At 43.4% G+C, this 17,381-nt stretch overlaps 1 protein-coding gene across 8 annotated transcripts in view; it reads left to right on the forward strand.

The window, feature by feature from the left end:
• The window catches only part of SEMA6D (semaphorin 6D), a 272,909-nt gene that overhangs the window by 187,594 nt on the left and 67,934 nt on the right, over positions 1–17,381 (forward strand). The gene's annotated exons all lie outside the window — the stretch shown is intronic.

The following is a 17,381-nucleotide window of genomic DNA, read 5'->3' on the forward strand; positions in this document are numbered from 1 at the left end:
AAAGGTCTTCCCAAGGATCGAGGTAAGACTGACTGGCTTATAATTGCCAGGGTCCTCTTTTCTGCCCTTCTTGTAAATGGGGACCACATTGGCCCTTTTCCAATCCTCTGGTACCTGGCCAGTGCCCCACAAGTGCTCATAGAGCCGTGCCAGGGGCCCCACTATGACCCCTGCCAATTCCCTCAGCACCCCCAGTTGAAGAGCATCTCGACCTACTGATTTAAAAACATCCAGCCCCTGCAGTGTGTCTCATTACTCCTCCTTTTTTCCAATCATCCCTAAATAGTGTGTAGTTTGTATGGCACTAATATTGAATACATTAAACTCAAATCCAAAAGTATACTGACATGAACTCTTTGAGGCTGTTAGCCACCATATCTACCTCAAAGGGAACCAAATGACATGGAAATGTACCAAAGGTTCAACTCTCAAGAGAGATGGCATTCAGTCCTGTAGAAAGATCAGTGTGAATGTATGCAGGCCAGCAAGCAAGCATGTCTATGATTGAGGCTAGCATTGAGATCAGTTATTTATGTAAGCCTCCTGAGCATGTAGAGGAATGAATCTAGTAGTGTTTCTAGAAGTATACCTTCAGTGTGTTTTAATTCAAAAGTGTGCTGCTGTCATTTTGACAGGACTGATGCACATTTTGCCAGTTAGACAAATGCATGCACCGCAGCACCTGGCACTTTTTAAAGTGCCCAGCGCTGTAGCGCAAGCACGTGTACAAATACCCAAAGGGTGCAGACAGAAGTGCAACTCCCAGCTGTAACTCAGGATATTTTCTGCAAAGTGTTACAGTGAGTTACAGTGGTACCCCAAACCAAACAGAAGTTCACTGTTGGTTCCTGGAGGGAGGGGAATCTAGCTGTGGACTGGGAGCCTGCAGCCAGGTTCCCATAGCAATGTCCATGGCTCTCTGCCAGTGCTCACTGTTTTCAGAATGGGGGGGAGGCAGCAGAAGGAGCTCATTCTTGGGGCTCCCAGCTGGTGCTGAAGGGTGGGGTGGATGAATTGGAGCCTCCCCCCTCCAGGAGGCTCCAGTACACCTATCCCACCCTCCAGGGGGACTGAAAAAAATCCAGACTGAACTCACTCCTTTCCCTTTCCCCCCTCCCATTCTGAAAGCAGTGATAGGCTGGCAGCTCTGCAGACACAAGTTACAAAAGACGCTACATTTTTAAACTTCTTTAGCAGGTACCTCATGCAATGAGGAGTCAGATTTTCACCCAAATGGCCATTTTATAAGCTGTCTAAAGCCATGCACTTGTGTTTGGTCACAGCTATAAATTGCTTTCTGTGGCCAGATTGGGTGAAAATTGTCACTTCTATCTGCACTCATTAAGGCTAAGTGGAGATGTTCAGGGGGGCTAAGGGGAGGCTAAAACAGATTTAAAATGGCCACCTGATCTAACTTAGTTCATCCATGTGAAGACCTTACACTTGGACATGGTATCAGTGATCAGAAATCAATATAAACCCATAACAGTGCAGAAGTTCTGCACACACAGCCGGGTCTAAAAATGGTGGAACCTGGTGTAAGACAGACCTGGATCGATATATACTCAAACTTAATCAATCTACATTAGACTAGCACATGAAAATTCAATACAATTACCTGCACAGCCCCAGGGATGGGAAAGCCCAGCTGCTGGCCCCAGTCCCAAGGCTACATTTTTTATACCAATGCCCCTGGCTCCTTGTTGTCCCCTGCCCCACCCCACCCAAGCCCACTCCAGAGGCCAGATTTATCAGCGTTCACTGCTGCTGGACACCAAACAAGTAAGTATGGGGGTGGAGAGATGGGTGGGATGGGGATCTGTGTTCCCTGGAAGGTGAGGATCAGGGGGCTAAAAATAGCCCCAGTCCCTCACAGACCCTCTAGAGACCCTGCAAGCCCCCCTGATCCTGCCAAACTCTCCCGGACTCCACCAATCCCCCTACAGATGTCACCTGCTCCCTATTGCTCCTGCCAATCCCACCTGCCCCTGATCCTTCCTGCAGATCCCACAATCCTTCTGAGGATGTCACCTGCCCCACTCACCCCGCAATTACTCCCATGAGCACTGCCTGGTTCCCCCACTCCCCAATCCCTCCAGCACATGCTGCCCACCCCCTGACCTCCCTGATCACTTTTGAAGATCCCATCTGCCCTTCCATCCTTCCTGCAAACCCCTGATCCCCTACAAGCCTGCTTACCCCCCAGTCCCCCCACTATAATAGGGCTCCCCCCATCCTGACTTACCTTAGATTGGGTGGCCATTTTAAACACAATCTAACCTCTCCCTAACCTCGCCCAATGTCTGCACTTAGCCTAAATAAAATTTCCATTTTTTTATGCTTTCCAATAAGCAGCAAATGCAAAGAGCCGTATCATATGTCAGATCTCTATATAGCTGCACAGATTTAAAACATCACAAGAAAGGTAATCTTGGCAGAAAAAGGCTGCAATGGCTAGCAAGATGAGATCCCAAAGCCTTATTTCATTCTGAATTTCAGTGGCTGTCATGAGTTGCAGGAAGATGCACATAATAAGAATAGTTTCTGCATTTATAAATTGCAACAGAAGCTTAGAACTGAAAGTTGGGGTAGGGGCTAGTAGCAAACGATCGTCAGTATTCATCATGGATTTATTTACTGCTTTGTCAAGCAAACATGGCCCCTTCATATAAATATGGTATTAGTCAAATAAAGTATTCATCATCACCTTAAGACTGCTTAAACAAAATTATTTGTGAGGATTACATTAAAACTTCTTGGTTTAGGTTTCATCAAGGTTGGATTTATGGACACAAGTAGCTAAGTGGAATACCATTAAAGTGGACAGTAATTGACAGCATATTATATTTCACTAAACTCCCATGCTGCAGCTTGTCTAGTCACTGTCAGTTCAGTCACAAGCATGTGTCTAGCTTCTGATGGCTATCCAAAGACCAGGGGAAGCAGTTTGCCTTACTATATTTTTATGAGTCTAAACTTTGTAATTATAATTTTCCTAAGAGAGTAATATTTTGTATATAAAGTGTTTTTTACAGTGTATTGGTTTCTAACTACAAAGATATACACCTTCATAAGTAGAGGCTATTAAAACAATTTAATACAGTGTCAACAAGTACCAATATGTACATAAAAACAGAATCATTTTGTTTGTTTTAATGCACTGAACCAATCCAGCTCTGTACCGTCAAGTGCTATTGAGAATCACTCTGCACTAACAGGATTACATGACTGGAATTATATTCAGTATAGGTCTTAATTCTCTTAAACGATACACAGAGTTGAAGTGAATGACTGACATTTTGTGAACCAAGGAACAAAGCAATTGTCTCACAAATTCTGGGCTAAAGGTAGAAAATGTACCTTCATTATGTTTGGTAGAGAGATTCACTATATCAGAATTTATTAAAGTGGGTGGGAGTGTGAAGCTGAGTGAATAATTCACAGTGAATCATTCGTCAGACAAATTTAGCCTCTTTTCCTGTTTGTAGAAAACACAAACAGTTTCCAGCTATTTCAGATATAGCAGTTCAATACCAGTTTAGATTTATTTATTTATTTAAGATTTCAAACACTGTGGATTGATTGCAGTTGTTCTCTCAGAGTATGAGATACTTGTTCATTCTGTGTTAGCTAGCTGGAAGTGATTAGGTAAGTCACTTGGTATTGTCTCTCACTCCTGGTTAGATAAGATTGCCGGCTCTTGCAGTAGAAACATCCATATTTGCATGTGCAAAATTAAAATTTGTTTTCCACCAATACCTCTTTCAAAATCCCCTGAAATTCATTCTCTGTGAATGGTGGTGCCGGTAAAACTAAGCCTCCTGCATTTCAATGAAACCTAGACATAGAAGACTATGGCTGAAACAAATCCATTTAAAATTATGACTGAATATCTGCAGAACATTTCTTCAGTATTCATGTTTCTCTAATAGGCAAGTGCTCGTTGTCTCTTTGAGACCTGTCCTGTAATCTCAAGCTTGACACCTCTCCTATTCAGTGTGTGCATGAGGTGAGATCATGAAGCAATCTGGAATGAGGTGCCATCAGTTTGCTGCTGACCCCCAGCTCTGTCTTTCTTTCTCATCTGGGCCAGGCCCTGCAATCAGAGTTCTTTCCAGTGCCTGGCTGCAGCTGGGGTTTGGATGCGGTGAACCAGCTGAAGTTGAATCCAGACTAGACAGAGATGATGGAGGAGGGCAGACAGCTTGAATTGGCGTGGGGGACGGAATTGGGATACCTATCACTAGTGGAGTTCAACCTTATCATGCAGGTGCACAGACTTGGGGTACTCCTGAATTCTCTGCTGCATCTGGCTCTTTAGGCAGCAGCAGTGGCTAGAAGCACCTTTCATCAACTCCATCTGGTGAGAAGGGTGCAACCCCATGTTTCAGATTCAGATCTGGTCATCATCATTCATGGCTTCACAGCTTCAAGTCTAGGGGCTGCCCTTGATGACTGTACAAAGCTACAGCTGGTTCGGGACACAGCAGCCCACCTTCTGATGAGGATGGGTCTGAAACTTCTGTGCTCCACAGTCTGCACAGTCTCCCAATAGTTTTCCAGGTACAATTCAAGGTGCTGGGTTTGACCTAAGGGACTGCCTTCTAGCTTATGCCCCATCACAATCCATAAGGTCAGCTGAGAGAAACCTCCTGCAAGTATCAGTGTGCCAAGTTCACTTGACTGAAACTGGTCTGAGCCAATGCTCTTCAGCTCTGCAACTCCCTCCCCCTTGAGGCCCTTGAAGCCTGGAAATCTTCTGGAAACACTGTAAGACCTTCCTGTTAGGGCAGGTATTTAGTAAGCAAGGCAAAGCTGGTCTTTTGTTTGGGAGGTTGTTATATTTTATGTTAATGCTCTAATTGCTTTGCAAGCTATTTTATTCTCTTACTGTAAGCCACCCTGACCCTTTGTTTGGAAGGACAGAAAATACATCTAATCAATAAGTATCATATATAAATATAGAGGCAATGAAGACAGGCAATTATTGACAGCTATTATGTTTTATGATAAACAGAAAATATCAAGTCACCTGCACTACCCTACTCAATACATTCCTGTTGAAAGGTTTTTAGGAAAAAGCAAATCTGAAGCTATTTCTAATAATATTACTTCTGTAGCTAAGGGGTAAAATCCTGGCCTCACTAGAGTCAGTGGGAGGTTTCCAGTAGACTTCAGTGGGGCTAGCATTTCACCAAAGAGGCTGACCTCTGTGAAGTTGGTACCCCAACGCACAGAGCTGTCGGCAGGTTTCCTTCTACGTGTTATGAAACTTATAGAAATCCTATAGACTTTGCTTTCTTCTGCAATAGTCACTGCCACTGTCTGCTATATGTGCTACAGGTTAAAAGCTTTATATGCGTGCTAAGTATTGTTATCATCTTAAATATTAGCATTTTCAGAAGTATTTCCCAGAAGAGCAGAAATCCAAAGAATCTAGATCGCAGGGTCAAAGAATACCGAGTGGCTGACAGGATAATAGCAGTAGAATTATTTCTTATGGAAAGCTGGTTGGGCCCCCTACTACTTTTGATAATTCAGAGGTAAGGGAAGATTTGGAGGATGCCCCTGGGTACAGCTCCATCTCTATTCAGAAAGAAACAGTAAAAAAAAAGTCAACACAATTAAATTCCCATTCATGGTTGTTAGAGGAAAAGGTGCATTTATAGTAATACAGAGATCGTGAGTCCTGTTAGCAGAACAGCATACACCTGATACTTAAAAAAAATACATATACAAGTTTTCCATAAGTGCCATTTTTGGAACTCTCATGTTTTGCCAGAGGTAGGCCTCACCTCTTTCTTTTTATGTGACAAACATGCCTGTACACCTGGCAAGCAGCAAGCTGTGTTCTTAGACAGGGGGTGGATTAGGTTACAGGTTGGGGGGGGTGGTATTCTCATGAGGCATGTCTGAATTATTTTTAAGAAGAAAAGCTTCAAATAGAACTGTAACCTGATGTTTTTGAAATGTCTAGGCATGCTTAAAGAGCCCTGCTATTTGATTTCTCTCTACTTAAGAGAATTTTAAATCCTCAGTAAATAACTCCTGCTCTTCAAGTACTCTACAAACTAACATCACATGATCAAAATGCAGACAAGCCCTTACTCGTGGTACACCTTCCAAATAGTTCAAAAAATGAGAGGAAGGGAGGGAAAAATATTCTTACCCCCTAAAGCAAAGCAAGCCCAGCTTCTGACAACAGCAGTTGGAAAGGGCCAAATTCTGCCCTGAGGTTGCATGTGGGTAGCCACAGTGATGTCACTAGGATTGCATGTGTGTAACTTGAGGGCAAAACTTGAAATCTGTGGAAGAGGATTTCCACAAAACTGAGTGTGCCTCTTTCTCATTTCTTCCTTCATTGTTGTTAACTGCAGGATAACAGTCCTTCTCACCTTGAAAGAAATACATGTGCACCAACACAGACTTGGCAATAATAGACAAGAGGGGTAGGGAGAAGGCATTTGGGGAAGCAGAAAGCTAATGGGCTATTGGGGAAGCCTAACTAATAAATGAGGAAATTCCTCTCCCGTCTTCCTAAGGCTGCGATCTATAGCCACTGGTGCTGATAAGAAAGCACTTCCTCAAAGCCAAGGCTGTAGGAATCATCAGGTCTGTGGTTGGAGAGGTACTGGGGGCTGAAGTACTGCATGGGTTGAGCAGCACTAGGGGTTCCCTCTAGGCATGAGAACAAACATGTATTTAAAAAGAAAACAAAAGGCAGTGAGTGCAGAGCCCCAGCCTGATAAGCCTTAGTCATGCTGAAGTTAACCCTATAAAGAGGCAAGTATTTTATACACTGCCAGAATCATATTTAAAGCCCTTGAAAAATGTAACACTGCTGATGCAAGGCCTGGAAGCATACTGGCAGTTTTGCCTTCTAGATTAGCTCCCTCTAGCACTTTTCTCTGCTATCTCTGTTATAAATAGAAATTAGCTGAGGGCAGAGAGCTAGGAGAGAAAACAGGAGCCATAGGACACTGCTATAAACTACCAGGCAATGTGGCTACTCAGCACGCTGCAGCTACCACGAGAATGTAAATAAGAACATAAGAACTGCCATTTACTGAGTCATACCATAGCTCCATTTTGCCCAATATCCTGTTTCATAGTTTCATAGCTGGTAGGGTCAGAAGGGACCTGAGCAGATCATCTAGTCCGAACCCCTGCCATGGGCAGGAAAGAGTACTGGGGTCAAATGACCCCAGCTAGGTGTCTATCTAGCCTCCTTTTGAAGACCCCCAGGGTAGGAGCGAGCACCACTTGGAACTTGGAAGTTGGTTCCAGATCCTAGCCGCTGACTGTGACGTAGTGCCTCCTGATGTCTAGCCTGAATCTACTGTCCTTCAACGTATGGCCGTTATTCCTCGTTACTCCTGGTAGTGCTCAGGGGAACAGGGACTCTCCCATTGCCTGCTGGTCCCCCTTGGTCAATTTGTAGATGGCCACCAGATCCCCTCTCAGCCCTTCTCTTGTGGAGGCTGAACAGGTTCAGGTCCCGTAGTCTCCTCTCGTAGGGCCTGCCTTGCTGCCCCCTGATCATGCAAGTGGCCCTCCTCTGGACCCTCTCAATACTGTCCACATCCCTCCTGAAGTGCAGCACCCAGAACTGGACGCAGTACTGCAACTGTGGCCTAACCAATGTCGCATAGAGGGGAAGGATCACCTCCTTGGACCTGCTCATGATGCATCTATGGATGCATGACAAGGTGTGGTTAGCCTTCCTGACTATGTCCCTACATTGTCAGCCCATATTTATCTTGGAGTCAGTGATGACTCCAAGTTCCTTTTCTGCCTCTGTGCTGATGAGAAGGGAGTTCCCCAGCCTGTAGATGTGCTGCTGGTTCTTCCTCCTCAGGTGCATCACCTTGCACTTGTCAGGATTGAAGCCCATACTGTTCTCATCCACCCACCCCTGTAACCTGTCCAGATCTGATTGCAGCCTGTCCCTCTCCTCTAGTGTGCCCACTTCTCCCCACATCATAGTGTCATCCATGAATTTGAACAAGGTGCTTTTCACACCCTCGTCCAAGTCGCTGATGAAGAGGTTGAACAGTGTGGACCCAAGGACTGAGCCCTGGGGAACCCCACGGCCTACACATCCCTCCAGGTTGAAAATGACCCATCCACCACCACATCCTGGGTGCAGCCCTCCAGCCAATTAGCGAGCCATCTGACTGTGTAGGCATCGACACCACAGTCACCTAATTTTTTCATGAGAATGGGGTGAGAGACAGTGTTGAAGGCCTTCCTAAAGTCCAGAAAGACTACATCCACTGCTACCCCTGCATCCAAGGATTTTGTGACCTGGTCAAAGAAGGCCACCACGTTGGTCTAACAGGACCTGCCGCTAATGACCCACGTTAGTTGCCCTAAGCCCCTGCTTGCCCCTTGCAGATGTGCACCTGGATAATTTTCTCAAAGAGCTTTCCCAGGACTGAGGTAAGACTAACGGGTCTATAGTTTCCTGGGTCCTCCTTCCTCCCTTTTTTGAAAATGGGAACCACACTGGCTCTTTTCCAGTCCTCTGGCACCTCGCCAGAGCACCATGAGTGATTGTAAAGCCATGCCAAGGGTCCCGCAATGACTTCTGCTAATTCCTTCAGCACTGTGGGATGGAGATCGTCAGGACCTGCTGATTTGAACATGTCTAGTCCTGCCAGAAGTTCCCTAACTAGGTCCTCACTGACCCTGGGCCTGGCTGTGCCTCCCCTGGGACCATCAGGGATCCCGGTGGGGGGGATGACCTGGTCCCTGCTCAGAAAAATGGAGGCAAAGAAATTGTTAAAGAGATTAGCTTTGTTATCTGGTGCGACCACCAGCTTTCCTAGCATGTCCTGCAGGGGCCCCACGGTACTCAGTGCCTTCTTTTCACCCCCTATTTATTTAAAAAAGGACTTCCTGTTATCTTTGATCTGGGTCGCTAGTCCCAGTTCCATCTCCACCTTAGCCTTCCTAACAGCACCCCTACAATCTCGAGCCAAGGAGGTGTAATCCTCCCTGGTGATGGCCCCTCCCTTCCATTGGGTGTACACCTTCTTTTTAGCTATAAGACATTCCTGGATGCTTTTGGTGAGCCATGGGGGCTTTTGAGCACTCTTGCCCCCTTTGATGTGCATTGGGATTGTCACCCTTTGGGCTTGAAGGATCATCTCCTTAAGGAATGACCACTCTTCTTGGACTCCCAACTCCCCACCCTTCCGGGACCTCAGAGCCTCCCCAACTAGTCTCCTTACCTCATTGAAATCTGCCTTCCTGAAGCCCAGGGCTGCTGCCTTGCTGCGGGCCTTTGACACCCTGCGCTGGATGGTAAATTCCAGTAGGCAATGATCGCTAACGCCCAGGTGGTCAAGCGCCCACAGTCCCCTCACCAAGTCGTTGCCTATGGCCAGGACCAGGTCCAACAAGGCATTTCCCCTAGTGGAACTATGCACCTCCTGGGTTAGATGGAAGTCCTGTAACTTGGCTAGAAACCTACGTGAGTGGTCAGACCTGGCTGAGTGCTCTTCCCAGCAAATGTCTGGATAGTTTAGGTCACCCATGATCACCACATCTTTTGACTTAACTGCCTCTGCAAGCTGACCTGAGAATCCTTGATCTATCCCTCCTGTACAACTTAAAGCCCTTGATGTTCACTGCCCAGTTGTGTGTTGGATCCCACCAACTCCTGTGCTTGATAGGTACTGGTTAATCTTTTCTCCAAGAATTTGTCCAGTCTCTTTTTCAGTGTGGCTAAACTGTCAGCTTCCACAGAATCTTGTGGCAATGAGTTCCATACTTTAAGGCTAAGTGCAGATGGTCAAAAAGTCTGAGGCTGAATTGATTCAATCTTCTCAGGTTAGTCTAAGCTACATAGATTGAACTGATAAACAAATGAGCAGACATTCATTTTGATTCCAGAAATGCAGGCACATGCCTACAGTGGCCCAGGTCAGAAGCTGGGGGGTACCAGAGCATGCATCCCTGCTGGGCAGGAGCAGACAGCTTGGGCCAAGGCTAGCCTGCCCACCCTGCAAGGGGGGGATTGTGGGTGAGGTGCAAAGCATCCTGGGATGCTGGGGGACTTTGAGTTAACTTGATTCTGGAGGGGATATGGGTCAGAAGTTCAATAAACTGATTTAAGCTAAATCAGTTAAGTCTGATACCAGATCCATCCACATTTATCTTAAACCAGTTTTGGCTGTTTTGTAAGTGGTCTGTGTGCACTGACCTTCTGTGGTGTTACAGATTTTAACTGGTTTCAGTTAGGGCATTTATAGTAATGCTCTGGGAGTGCAGGGGGAGGCACTTTAATTAGAGCAGCTCCAAGATCCACTCTAATTAAAGCACCTGGAGTATCACATGTATCAGCCTCTCAATGCTGAAAAATGGTGGCAGGGGCATTTTAACTTCAAACGAGTTTTACGTAAAGTGCCTCTTCTGCCATTTTTCAGTGCAGGGACACTGATACATGACACTAGCATCTGCTGGAATCAGTAATTGCCACACTCCAGCAGGCTTGATTAATCACATCTGCTCCAACGCACCATAATTACAGCATGTCAGAGCAGCCTCTCTGCACATGTATAGGCACCCTTATACTGGTGTGTGTGTAATTTTTGTTGCTAGCCTAATTGTACTCTATTCAAAAATGAACTTCTTCTTGTTGTTTTAAACTTACTACCTACTAGTTTCATTTTTTGCCCCCTAGTACTTTTATCGCAAGAGATAAGTAAATAATAAATCTCTATTAGCTTTCTATTCACCATTTAGTATTTCGTAAACCCTTATCTGTCACTGGAGGCAATCAGCAGGGTGGAGAGGTATATGGAAGTCTCCCCAGAGCTAAGGGCCCATTGTGTATTCCTTGCATTTCCCTTACAGATATTTCAGAAGGGAATAAAGTGCGCTTGTGTATGCCCTAAGGAAAAATAACAACCCACTGATGGAACTGTCTCAGCAGCAACAACGAGGGTCAGCTCAGAAAGGAAGTGTTTGTGCCAAATAACACAGATTATTTATAATGAATGTAAACTGTTGTACTGCTGACCAGATTTCAGATACACTTCCATCTAGAGAATATACCGGCTACAGCACCTTAGCACTCAGCTACAGCTGCTTAGCCCTGGTCTCATAAATATTTTCCATACATTTAGAATACAGTGTAAACTTCAACATTAATGGAACATTAGGCTGAAATATGAACCCACAATGGTCAGGATAGGAAGTCTACCTCACTGTTTGTTCCCCTTTCCCCCACACCCTTTGTTTTTTTACACGTCACCCTATTTTTATCTTCTTTGCAGTTACTCTAAAAGCAGAAAGGTGAAATGATTCTTATAAATTGCCTTAATCCTCCCTCACTCTTTTATCCTATGCGCACATTTATTTTTATTTTTTTTTATGACAACTTTAACACTGAGGTGTACAAGAAAGCAAGGGAAGAATGGAGGAGCAGAGTATCATTTGACAGCCTTCTAAACAGCTCTGATATGTTTTGGGGTTTGTTCTCTCCTCTCTTGCCACCACTACCAGCTATGGATCTTGGCTACTTGTCTCATCTTCCCACAACATACACTATATGTAAATCAGACCAAAGGCAGGAAACAGACTTCACACTGCAGTGTCCACCCCAATGAGGACAATCCTGAGTGGGACAAAGTTTTTTATATTAAAGTAAAAAAGTGGGAAGTAATTCCTTCAACATTGGTAGGGTTTTAAATCATTACCAATAGCATTGAAGCAACCGGCAGACAGACCCAAGGAGAATCTTACCCTAAATACCTTCATTTTAAAAATACTATGCTGAAAAATGTATTATAATGGTAACACAAGTAATGTTCAAGAAAAGATCCATAAATCATCATCAGTGGGTCATAAGCTTCAAACTGTGCATTCATCTCAGCAGTTTCATTAGAATAGAATAATGCTTTTCCCTTACTGAGAAGTCACAGGACTAATTCTGAGGTAACAAATTGTTCTTTTGTTTCAGTGCTAGTTAGTAATTTCACTGACAGCTCTGAAATAAAAAATAGACTTGTCATATGTTGTCTAGAAGTGGGTAAGTTGAGGAATGATGAAGATGATGCCACACTTACTGAGGCGTTCCGGTTGGCATCAGAGGAATGTGTTATGCTGGCTGAAGATAACTTTGCTGGTTATTAATGGATTCAAAAACAAACCGTCTCATCTGGATCTTAGCTTCTAACAGCTACTTACAGATTTCAGTGCTGCGCTTACTGTGCAAGACTCAGATGTTGAGTGATAGCTATTACAAATGTATTTAGGACAATACTTTGATAACAGGAAATTATTGATACAATGTAAATTTGCTTAAATATCACTCCTTATGCATGTATACTATCAACATTTTCAGCTCACTTGACTGTGACCATTTCTTACCAATTGCTATGCCCATGTAAAATAACCCATGTGACATATCCTGTTGAGGGCTTATCCTGAGCCCATATATAGGGACTGGCTTGTAACATCTCTTTACTCCTTGAACGTTATTCTTGTTTGAATTAGCTACCAAAATGAAAAAAAAAGGGTGAGTCCCAGTTACTTTAAGAACCAGTTTTTCCCTGACATGGACATGTAGAGCTCTGATTGCCTTTAATGTGAGATTTCTGGAGGTATCTGAAAGAGATTATGGAATGACAGTTCATTACTACATCAGTCTCTTTCTGAAGACTGTCTTTCTGATGCTATCCCCTCTCCCTATCCTTTACTTCCAACCTTCTTTGTCCCCCCCGGGTGTACTGGTGGGACTGTTATATAGACAAGAAACTCTGGTTTTATCCACCATATCATCTAAGTTTGTCTAAAGTGTTTAAAAGGTTTCTTGGTTTCCATTTTTACAGGTGTTGGAGTCAATCATGCATTTGCCTAAGTCAATGCCAAAATTCCCATTAATGATGGGAACAAGATAGGGCCCTTTGTTGCCATGAATAGAGTTTTAGGAGAGGTTGTAAACTCTATAAAAAACAATGGCGTGTCATACAATATTAAGTACTAACAAATCAGTCTAGTCATTTTCTTATGCTCACTATAAAAAGTGATATGGCCTTCACTATAGCAAACATTAAAACTAATGATAAAGTATGATACATTCAGTTCTGGCCTTGAAAGTCTTGAGCTACTACAGCTGCTAAAGCCTCATACTACTTCAGGAACCAGAACCTGTTGATAACTAGCTAGCTATTTTCTCTGATAATTAGCTGTTTGCTGAATACATACAACACCACTACAGAGTTGCTTTATCCAATCAGAATATATTTTCTTCCGACCATAGACAGTTCCCTGATCATTGCTTGGTTGTAGTTGTCTTATGAATATTCATCACGTACCAATGCTATGAATATACATATCTGTTTTGATTAGTGTCCAGACTATATCTGGTGTGACTGGTTGCCCTACCCAGGACTTCAAAGCAGTTTGTTTAACAAAGTCATCATTTATCCATCTTTGAACAGGAAGCAGACAACTCAAAAATGTACACAATGAAAAATATCATACCAAAAAGGAAAGAAAGTTGACTGTCAAATTTCAGGAAGAGAAATATTATTAAGAAAAGTAATTAAAAATAAAAATTTCAGCTTGGTTACATACTGCAGATGGGCTATGTATGACTGCATGGCATGTAATTGCCCAGCAGGAAGCAAAAGCTCATGGCAATGAACCTGAGCATTACGATTTATTTGCAGGGTTGGGCCCGTGATAAGACTCATTTCCAGAAATTGTAAAATTGATACAATCCACCCCCTTCAGCCACCTCATTTTCAGTTTAATGTTTTACATTTGTATGCACAGACTATGTTAAGTGAAAGTGTTTTCTTCACGGCTTATAAAGGAATGCCATCGCATAGTTTTAGGTCCAAAGTGTTAGATGTTCACGATTTTAAAAAGTATATAGGTTCTTTGTATGGGCTTGTGCATGTGTATATGCATGGGCGCATGCACACAAGATTTACATCTTTTACATATTTAGATAGTGATCCTACAAAGAATCACATGTATATTTAACCTTGCACAAACAAAGAGAAATTAATTGGGCTTTATGTCCAAATTCTACAATGCCACAGCACCTTATGCTGATACAGAATCCCTGTGACTTTACAGAGACCAACTAAAATGAATGGGACTCTGTTGCAGGCACAGGTGTCAGCACACATTTCAACAGTATTAGAGCGACAGGTCCCAAGTCAGTAAAGGGTTTATACACATGATTGAGACCACTCAGGCTTAGTGGGATTTAGTGCTAAAGTTAATCAGGTGCATAAATTCTGTGGTGAATTAGGTCCTCAGTGAACAAGTCCCAGTTAGGAATAAATACAAATGTGTGCACAATTATTTAAAAAGTACAATTAAGGATTTTTTTTAAATTAATTATTCACCTAGCAGTGCTCAAAACAGGTATATTAGTACTGTGTCACTTTCTAGAACAACAAATGTAGCATCTGTCAACCTGATGAAAGCCTTTGACACTGTCAGCAGAGCAGGTTTGTTCAAGGTCCTGGTAAAGACTGGATGCCCCCCAACATTACTCAGCATGATACTGTCCTTCCATTAAAATATTCAGGCCACAGTTCAGTTTGAGAGATCAACATCTGACAGGTTTGAGATGAAGAGTAGAGTGAAGCAGGGTTGTATTCTGGCACCCACACTCTTTGGCATCTTCTTTCTGTGGTGCTGTACTATGCTTATGATGGCTTGGGGAAAGGCATATAACTTCACATAAGACCAGATGGCAAACTCTACAATCTATCACGTCTAAAGGCCAAGACAAAAGTGAGGCCCATACTTATTAGGGAGCTTCTTTTGGCTGATGATGCTGCACTCAATGCCTATTAAGAAGGCCAACTACAAATACTTGTGTATCACCTCTCACATGCTTGCAGGATTCTTGCCCTGACCATCAGCATCAAGGAGACTGTGGTCCTAAGACAAGATGTTCACCAGTCACCATCTATCAGCCTTGGCAACACACCTCTTAAGGCAGTGAACAAGTTCTGTTCCATTGATCCAGAATGAACGGCAACTTATCACTGGATAAAGTGCTATATGTACACATTGGAAAGCCAGCTACCACTTTCAGTAAGGTCTCCAAACAAGTCTGGAACAATACAAAACTCACTATCAAAGCTCAGCTGCTTGTGAATAAAGCCTGTGTCCTTGGTGTCCTTATGTATAGCAGTGAGACATGGTCAACATAAACATATCAAGAAAAGAATCTGAACAGCTTCCACCTACACTGTCTATGGCACATTCTTGACATCATGCAGAAGACAGGATCACCAACACAGAGGTCATCGCCAAAGCCAACCTGCCAACCATCAGTGCACTACTCAAACAGTAGCACCTATGCTGGCTTAGCCATCTTTGCAGGCTGGAAGATGGGCACATCCTGAAAGCCAGCCTGTATGGACAAATTGCAGATGGGGGGAGAAGAGTAGGGTTCCCAAAATTGCACTTCAAAGATGTCTGCAAGAAGGACTTTTGAATTGACAGAAATCTTTGAGAGGCCTTAGCCTCAGACAGGACAAAGTGGCACTCCCTTCTCAATCATGGAGTCCAACATCTCAAGAAATGTGCACTTGAACTACAACAGAAATGTGACTGCAGGAAACAGCCCAGCAGTACAGAAGCCCCTAACGCCATGTACACTGGTGACCACTGTGTCAGGACCTGTAAGTCTAACATTGATCTTTACAGCCACAAGAAAAAATACACCACCAGTCAACTGAATAGCTGCAATATCCACCATCACTCACTGCTGAATAGATGCCATATACTTTTTAGAACCAGAAAGTGAACTATGAACCTGACTAATCATATTTTGACTAGTCTAAACCTTTGCTACATCTGCATTAAATCTTACTATTGCTGCTGTTGGGACCAACCATGGATTGGGGCATAGCATGAGTAGGGTAGGGACATTTTTACCTTTAGGTCATCCACCTTGTTTTTTTTCCCACTGTGGAGGCAAGAATGCTATTCTTACATTTTAATAATTCTATTGAAATGAGTAAATGTAAAAAGCCAGGGTACAAGAACCATTTGAAATTCTCCATTTCATTGTGCCAGCTCCAACTAAAATCACTTTTCAGTGATTCTTCCTTGACATCACAATCTTACCAAAGGAAGACTGGAACCTATTGGTGCACAACCATCTTGAAAATGTTAAGGGGTACAGAAGGAAGTACCTGCTACCATCATGGATTCTTTAGACATGCAGAGCAAGAGAGACAAAGATTGGTCAAGCAACAAGGCATTCATACTGATAGAAACTTCAATCTAAAACCCTTAGATAACCCTACCGTCAGTAAACAGGTCACACACAAAGACCACTTTTAATTCCCCATCTAAACTATTGTATATACCCAATTCAAAACCAAACCTTCCATCATGCAGCTGCCATCCAATTTCAACAATCTTTGCTGTCACCACATCCCTCAGGCTCTAATGCTAAGAGCCCCCGCCTGTCACATATGAAGACAGTAGTTGAACTCCTTAAAGGTAAGAAGAACTTTACAAATCTGTACTTCTGTGTAATTATTTCCCTGTGTAATAGCAATAATGTGTGGCCTGAATAGAGTGCTCACAATTAATGGTTTTCGGTCTGGTAGGTACTTCATCTGGCAGCCATTTATTGCCTCATATACTAATGATCATACATTAATGCTTAATTATGCTGAAATGAAATAGGCTCATCCAATCAGATGCTACAGAGTTGCTGATTCACAATGCATATTGGATTTTAGTGACTATTCAGGAGTATGAAGGTTTCCCTGTGCTGCTATTAGATACAAGCTGTATGCTGGCTTTGGTAACCATGCAGTGTGTATAATAACCATGAACTCTGACTTCTTAAACTATGAGCATGTCTACACAAGACATTTACTGTAGAGTAATTAGCTCTGCAGTAAACATCAGGTGTTTGTATGTGCACCCCTATTAGGCTGGAGTAAACTAATTAACTCTGCAGCAGGATAGCACAAATACATGTAGATTCTACCCCAGTTGGCTAGGGCCTAAGGGTGCTTCAGTGTGGGGACTGCCTACTGGCTAGCCCTATGCTGAAGCACCCTCAGGCCCTAGCTAGCCCCTCCTCAGCATATTCAGCCGGGAGGGAGCAGCCTCAGGCTTGAAGGCTGACCCGTGGGGCCCCCTGCCAGCTGGGGCTGCTTCAACCAGGCTCAACATGCTGTGGTCGCAGGCAACAGGAATTTATTGCTTTGCATTAATTGCACATGTAGAAGTGCCCTGTGCCCTGTAATGGTCAATCCCAAATTCTCAGCATGCCCAGTTGACAAAAGAATTACATTTTCAAATGCATTGACTTATTTATAATGTATCTCTACAACACAGTACCTTATTCATGCTTCCTGTTAATAGTACTA

Source organism: Crocodylus porosus, unplaced genomic scaffold (assembly GCF_001723895.1).
Source record: "Crocodylus porosus isolate Cpor-Errol unplaced genomic scaffold, CroPor_comp1, whole genome shotgun sequence".
Taxonomy (NCBI): domain Eukaryota; kingdom Metazoa; phylum Chordata; order Crocodylia; family Crocodylidae; genus Crocodylus; species Crocodylus porosus.